Raw genomic sequence first — 8,155 nt, 5'->3', positions numbered from 1 at the left:
CCATAATAGCCTCAAATGTAGTATCACAAAGGTTTATTTATTTGAGAATAAACTCATAGTAAGGATAGCAATCTACAGTCTTCTGCAAGCACTGGGAACTGGAACTGAATCCAGCAGCCAAGAGGGCTATGCAAGCTTTTTGTCTGAATTTATAGTACATAAGACCATGATCAAAGTGTGCCAGTATCTTAAAGGATATTGGCTGAAGGAGTTCCCACAGCACCTCTCCCTTTTGTCTAAATTAGAGAGTTCTAAGCCTGAAGAAATATTATATGCAATTAGAACAAATATCAATTATTGTCCATGGAAGAGAAGAGGCAAAAGCCAGGCAGTGATGGTGCACGCCTTTAATCCCAGCACTCAGGAGGCAAAGGCAGGTGGATCTCTGTTAGTTCAAGGACAGTCTAATTATTTTATTAAAAATTTCTACCTCCTACCCTCCTCCCACTTCCCTCCCCTTCCCCCACTCCCCCTCCTTCTCCAGGCCAAAGAGCAGTCAGGGTTCCCTACCCTATGGGAAGTCCAAGGTCCTCCCCACTCCCCCCAGTTCCAGGAAGGTGAGCATCCAAACAGACAAGGCTCCCACAAAGCCTGTCCATGCAGTAGAATCAAAGCCCAATGCCATTGCCCTTGACTTCTCAGTCAGCCTCCACCATCAGCCACATTCAGAGAGTCCGATTTGATCACATAATCCATCAGTCCCAGTCCAGCTGGCATTGGTGAGCTCCCATTAGATCAGTCCCACCATCTCAGTGGGTGGACGCACCCCTCGCGGTCCTGACTTCCTTGCTCATGTTCTCCCTCCTTCTCCTCCTCATTTGGGGCTTGGGAGTTCAGTCCAGTGCTCCAATGTGGGTCTCTGTCTCTATCTCCATTCATTGCCAGATGATGGTTCCCTCTGATGGATCTTCTGCTACAGCTCAAGGACAGTCTTGTCTACAAGAGCACGTTCCAGGACAGGCTCCAACGCTACATAAAAACCCTGTCTCAAAAAACAAAAACAAAAAACAAAACATAAAAAGAAAGAGATAAAGAAAGAAAGAAAGAAAGAAAGAAAGAAAGAAAGAAAGAAAGAAAGAAAGAAGATACATAATGGTGCCAACATGGGCAAGAATTTCCACATAAAGCCTTAGAAAGCATAAATTTTAAAAAGGGGTAAGGTCTTCTAGACCTGCAAAAATGGGAGTCAATTGCAGCTTTTTGGTAGCCACATTTTTTTCAGATAGGCTCTGAATGCTGGTGGCAAACAGTGGCATAGCTCCTTTAAGAGAAGACTTCCTGACTCAACATTAGTAGCAAAAACTGCACAGCTTCTTCAAGAAAGGGCTTCCTGGTCTGTGTGTGGTAGTGGCATGAATGGCTGTAGATCCTTTGAGAGGTCCCGCACTTAAATAGGGTTTGTGAGTAACCTGCTGCTAGATGCTTAATGGTGACATAGACCTGCTACATCCCTGGAACTTGGGCAGTGAGCATGACTTGCAGAAGCAGTGAACATGCCTCTGCTATGTTGGATGGGGTGGAACCAATAGGCAGGGCCTCTGAGTTGGTCCTAGACACACCTGTTTGTCATTTTAAAACAGGCACTCCTGGTCAAAAAATGATTACAGAGACACAACAAAGATAGATTCAGACAAAAATGAATCTCTAAGTGGGTCACATTATGTTTTAAAAATATGCATAGTCTTGGGAAAGAGAAGAAAAACACATAGACATAAAAAGAAATAGTTTAAAAAATGAAACAAAGTCTTTAAAGTGACAGTAAATATAAGATAAAGTAGTACATACAGTCATAGATTAAAGGAGTAAAGAAAAATGAGCCACAGAAAGATGGAATATAAACAGAGAGTCTGGATTATGTATATTATTGTCTTTTCTTTGGATCTTTTGACTGTGAATAAGGTAACTTCAGAGAGAAATTTTATTGTATGGACTGCTAAGCTAAACCAACATATATATTATAAAGGTTTTTTGACTTCAAAATTTGAGTCTAAGAATATGTTACTTTGGAAAAGAGGTTCTGCTTTTGCCTCCACAAAGATGAGAACCTGTGGATTTTTCTAGGCAAATGTGGTTTGATAAAATAAGACCTCCCAAAAGGTCCCTGTGAGCCCTAAAAACACTTCACCCAACAAACAGCAGGAAGCAGTTTTGAGAAAACTACACTGATGTTCCCAAAGTGATTGTTTATAAATGTTTATTTTCATTTTAAAGGGGTTGATTATAAATGTTTAATGGTCATAGTCAATTTCTGAAAAAAAAGGGGGCTATGATATAGAGATGATTACTTTGCATTGGTATAGACCTTGGTCTATTGATACAAATTTAAGGTTGATTTTGTTGTTTATATGTATTTTTGTTCTTGTTTAAGGTATTGTGTTTCTGCAGTTCATTTAAAAATGAAATGTATAATTAAGGAATATAGATTAATAGAAAGCCATTTATAATAGTCAAAATTTTAGCCATATTAGTTAGATTTTCTAGATACATAGAGATATGTTTCTCTTTCAACCCTTCAAAGACATATAGAATATGGTATTTAAAAGGTTTTAAGAACTTAGACTTTTCCTGACAGTGAAACATGTCTGGTTCTGGTAGCACCAATTACTTCAGAGAGTAAAGGGTAAATTAGACATAAAACATTAGACTCACAAAGATAGGATAGTTGATAGAGTGTTTCCTTAATTTGCCAAATGTGAATGGACTAAATATTGCACCTATAGTTCTTGCTTAATAACTGTTTTGTATATATAATTTTACTGTTAAATTTAAAACTTCTCTTTTTAATTAAACAGAAAAGGAAGATGATTGAGATGTCTTTCTGTATATGTGTTGCTCTTATTGGTTGATAAAGCTGTTTCAATCAATAGCTTAATAGAACAAAGCAGGCAAGAAATATGAACAGATATATATATAGAGAGAGAGTAGGTAGAGATAGAGAGATGCCATGTAGCTGCCGAAGGAGAGAGATGCAGCTGGAACCTTACTTAATGTAGGCCATAACCTCATGAGGCTACACAGATTAATAGAAATGGGTCAATTTAAGATGAAAGATCTAGCAAGGAATATGTCTATGTTGTTTGTCAAATAGTGTTGTAATTAATAGAGTTTCTGTGTGATTATTTGGGTCTAGGCTGCCGAGCAACTAATGAACAGTTTCTGTTTACAAAACTTTAATGTAAACAAATATTCCCCACAGAACTCAAATAGCTACATTCGCATTAACTTCTTTTCTCTCCAAACTTGACCTACTCACCCTGTATCGTCAACCTTTGCATATGACAGACTTCAGAGAATGTTCTTGGCACTTTTTCCTGTGATTATTTCTGCAACTTTTCTCTACTTCCCAAAGCTCTATTTAATGATTTTATCTATAAAGATTTTCCTTGTTATTTTTCTTTGTTTGTTTGTTTCCTATTTCTGTACAAAATAAATTATGCTATTGTGCCATATACTACTGTAACTTTTAATATATACCTTTATGATAACATGTAACTAACCATAACAATATAATTTGACTGAAATTCTGACTGAAAAACTCAAGTTTATTTGTTCTGCTGTAGATTTGCTGAGAAAAGTGGTAAGTTGGGTTTTGCCTGTTTCCTAATTTGACAACTTGTATTAAAATATCTATCTCATGGGTGAAACAAGGTCCTCCAATTAAAAGAAAAAACACAGTGCTTGAGGAAGAGTGGAAAATACTGCTACTTATAACAGACTTATCTACACTACTGGCATGTTGGACAGCAAGCTACTTAAAAGAAACATATGTTATGAAACAGATTTTATTATATGTTAAAAAGAAATATTTTATCATTGTTACACAAATCCTTAATCATACCATGTTTAGCATATTCAAAGTAATTTTAAGTAAGAACCAATTAATTTAAAATGATATAACTGCTAAAGAAATAGAAACGGTTACCCAAAAAAACCCAGGATCAGATGGTTTCAGCTCAGAATTCTACAAGATTTTCAAAGAAGGACTAATACCAATACTCCTCAAATTGTGCCACAAAATAGAAACAGAAGGGACATTGCCACACTTGTTTTAAGAGGATACAGTTACCTTGATACCCAAACCACATAAAGGCATTACTAAGAAAGAGAATTACAGACAAATCTCACTCATGAACACTGATGCAAAAATGCTAAATAAAATACTGGCAAATTGAATTTGAGAACATATCAAAACTGAGAAGCTTCTGTAAAGCAAAGGACATGGTCAACAGGACAACAGAATGGGAAAAGATCTTCACTAACCACACATCAGACAGAGGTCTGATCTCCAAAATATACAAAGAACTCAAGAAATTGGTTATCGAAAGAACAAACAATCCAATAAGAAATGGAATACAGACCTAAACAGAGAACTCTCAACAAAGGAATCTAAAATGGCTGAAAGACACTTAAGGAAATGTTCAACATCCTTAGTCATCAGAGAAATGCAAATCAAAACAACTCTGAGATTCCATCTTACACCTGTAAGAATGGCCAAGAATAAAAACACTGATGACAACTTATGCTGGAGAGGCTGTGGGGAAAAGGGAACACTCCTACATTACTGGTAGGAATGCAAGCTGGCCCAGTCCCTTTGGATGTCAGTGTGGCGATTTCTCAGAAAATTAGGAAACAACCTTCCTCAAGACCCAGTAACACCACTTTTGGGTATATATACAATGGATGCTCAATTGTGGCACAAGGACATGTGCTCAACTATGTTCATAGCAGCTTTGTTTGTCATAGCCAGAACTTGGAAACAACCTAAATGCCCCTCGACTAAAGAATGGATAAGGAAAATGTGGTACATTTATATAAAGGAGTACTACACAAGAAAAAAAATGACATCTTGAATTTTGCAGGAAAATGGATGGAGCTAGAAAACATCATTTTTGAGTAAGGTATCCCAGACACAGAAAGACAATTATCATATGTACTTACTTATAAGTAGTTTTTAAAAATAAAGCAAAGAAAACAAGCCTACAAATCACAATCCCAGGGAACTTAGACAACAATGAGGAAACTAAGAGGGATATACATAGATCTAATCTACATGGGAAGTAGAAACAGACAAGATCTCCTGACAAATTAGGAGCATAGGGACATTGGGGGAGGGCTGAAGGGGAGAGGAAGAGCAGGGAGGGGAGCAGAGAAAAATGTAGAGCTCAATAAAAATCAATTAATAAATAAAAGTAAGAAAGGTAGCACTAATATTCATCCAACTACTCAATAAGGAAAAAAGGAAGAGTTTCCAGCATGTTCTACAGAGCCAATCACCCGACATGATGACTTACGCTTCTCCCTCGATCCCAAATCATTGAAAAAAAAGCACTGACCTCCAACCATAAGTTTCCTCTGACTTCCTTATCTGTGTTTGTGAAACAGACAGACAAATACATACATAGCAAAAATAAATTAATAGAACAGGACAACCCTAAATGCAAAATTAACAGAAATTATAAACCAACTATTTATGGACATAGACATGACAGTGCTTATTGAAAGTACTTGAAATTGTCCAGCAGTTCAATAACACATAAAGAAGGCCCTATTCATGCAAAAGCTCAGTTCTTTAGTGAAGAAGAGAACAATTCTAACATGAAAATTGACAAATAAACCATATTAAAATAATACAGGATCAAAAATCCTGTAAGTTCAAATGAAATTTAATCATCTTTTCCAGAAAACAGCTGTAAATTAAGATGACTTTATTATGTGTGACATGCCAGACTCAAAATATAAATATTGAGGGAACATTAAGACAGGCCACTGAGGAGGAGGACATGGAACAGGAGGATCATGTCTCCATGGGATGGTCCACAGGGTTCTGGGCTGGTGCCTGGGTGTCTAGCAAGCACAGACTGTTTAGACAAGAGTGATGCTATGTCCTAGCATCACATTGTTCAGAATGTAGGCTTGGGATCCTGATTAGGAATGTGAGCAAGTAGCCGAGTCCCCACCCCAAAGTGGCTTTGAAAACAAAGAAAGCAATTTAGATCCAAAGTAAGCAAAATAGTCTTGGAAGAGAGCAGCCAATCAGACAGTACCTGGTATTGAGTAGGTAAGAAACACCTTCTCCAAATTCGTGGCTTCATTCACTGTCTGTGCACACTGCTGTTGCCACTGGTGTCCTTGAAGTGAAAGCTCTGCCTTCAACCTCACAGGACTGACACCAACTGCCATTTAGATACCTAACTTGTACTGTGCATCCTGATCTAAGGCCTGATTGGTTACATGTACAGAAATGAGCCAATCAGATTGAGCTGACAATCGGGATGCCTCATTGTACAGGATAAATTCAGGTGACTTGTATCTGCTCTACAATGCTTTGGCACTCACCTGGACTGCATGTGGAGTCCTTTGACAGCAGGGCGACTGCAGAAGACTTTGCTTCTTCCTTTTGGCAGGATTATCTCACCTCGGCCATATCACAACCACACTTCTTTCCTTCCAGGGTCTCCTTTCAGTCCTGATAATAAACTTGGTTTCTGAAGGTGGGATTTGTGTTTGATCTGTTTCTAGTCTGTCCTGAGTGAAAGGGTCATCAGGAAATATCTGTGCACTGTTGACTTGTGATTTCCCATAAATGGACCATCAATAGGACCCAAAGATCCCTACCTTTAAAGAACTAAGATTCTGAAACTAAAAGCAAAGCTCACTTAAAATTTCAGCATCCTCTACTTGAATGTGTGCTGATGTTCCCCTGAGAGTCCCCTCTCTTCCTGAATGTCAATACTTAGGTCTATGTAAAAACCTTTACTTTGTAAAATTGAAAGTACAACATCAGCTTGCCATGGCCTATTATACCAACACTGGTCATCAATAGCCTAAAATTAAAACAATTCAATACATATCAAAACCACTATTTTGTTTGCTCTTTCCTCATTCCTTGCACTGCTTTTGTGATGTGTCATTTTAATCCAAAAATCTCTGTATCTCAGTTGTAGCAAGTTCCAAAATTTATTCCATTCATGTATTTTCTTGAACTTTGGGAAACGCGGTCAGTCACTTGGAGAAACTCCTCAAATTTTTGTATGTGCTTTTTCTATGTCCTATGTATTCCTGCTGTACCTGTAACCAGTTCTTTTAAGGTGTTAAACTTTATGGATTCTTACTTTGAGAAGGACACACATAGAGACTTCATCTAAATCTCCTCTGCCACTTTCTTTCCTCCTTGTGCCTCAGGTTATCCTACGTATCCCTGCCCAAAATACGAATTCTTACATGAGTTCCATGCAGTTATGTATGGATTTGTGCACACATATAAACACATTTATTTCTAAACAATATGTTGAATCCATTTAGTTTTGCTTTATTCATCTATGTGTCTAGGGACTGAATGAACTATGTCAGAGCTTGTCCCTGGAGGAGTCTGGTTTACACCCTCTCAGTAGGGATTGACACCTAGCCTTGGCAAAGAGGAATCCTCTCTTCTTCATATATGAAAAATAAATTTAAATCCTCTCTCAGTCCTCTACTGTTCAAGCACCATATTTTTTATTTTTTATACTCCTTCTCCAAAGTCTCTCATGTCCCTATTCTTGAAAATGCTTTCTCAGATAAGCTTCCTTAATAATATTCTGATTCTTGAATTCTACTTGTTTAGAGACTGACTTTCTCCATGACATCTGTCACATCTTTTCCGTTTTATTAACCTAGTTAGTGCTGTAGTACTTACCTACATCCTAGCACTCTGCAGGTGGTGGCAGTAAGATCCTACGATTAAGAATGCTCTTGGGGTACTGATCTACTATGTCTTCTATTGCTGATAGACATCATGACAAAAAGAATGTGGGGAAGAAAGATTTTATTTGGCTTACATGCTCTGATCAACGTCTGTCACTTAGGGAAGATTGGGCAGAAACTCAGGCAGGAGCTGAGGCCAAAAACAGAGAAATCTGGCTGCTGTCTTGCTCAGTTGACTTATAACTTCAGACCAATTAGATGGGGTTATGTCACCCACAGTGGGTTGGGGTTTCCCACGTGATTCAACAAGAAAATGAGTCCTCTGACTGGTCACCAACTGCAAAATTGTAAGCCTACTTTCAGATGCTCAGCATATTAAAGTTTTTGTTAGTGAGCCATCTTCCCAGGAAAATGCATGGATTGGCAATAGATTATATTAGTTGAGTGAGTCCAGATCCAGAAATACAAATGA

Source organism: Myodes glareolus, chromosome 13 (assembly GCF_982192425.1).
Source record: "Myodes glareolus chromosome 13, mMyoGla1.1, whole genome shotgun sequence".
NCBI lineage: Eukaryota > Metazoa > Chordata > Mammalia > Rodentia > Cricetidae > Myodes > Myodes glareolus.
The sequence above is the reverse complement of the archived record's forward strand: the minus strand, read 5'-3'. Positions refer to the sequence as shown.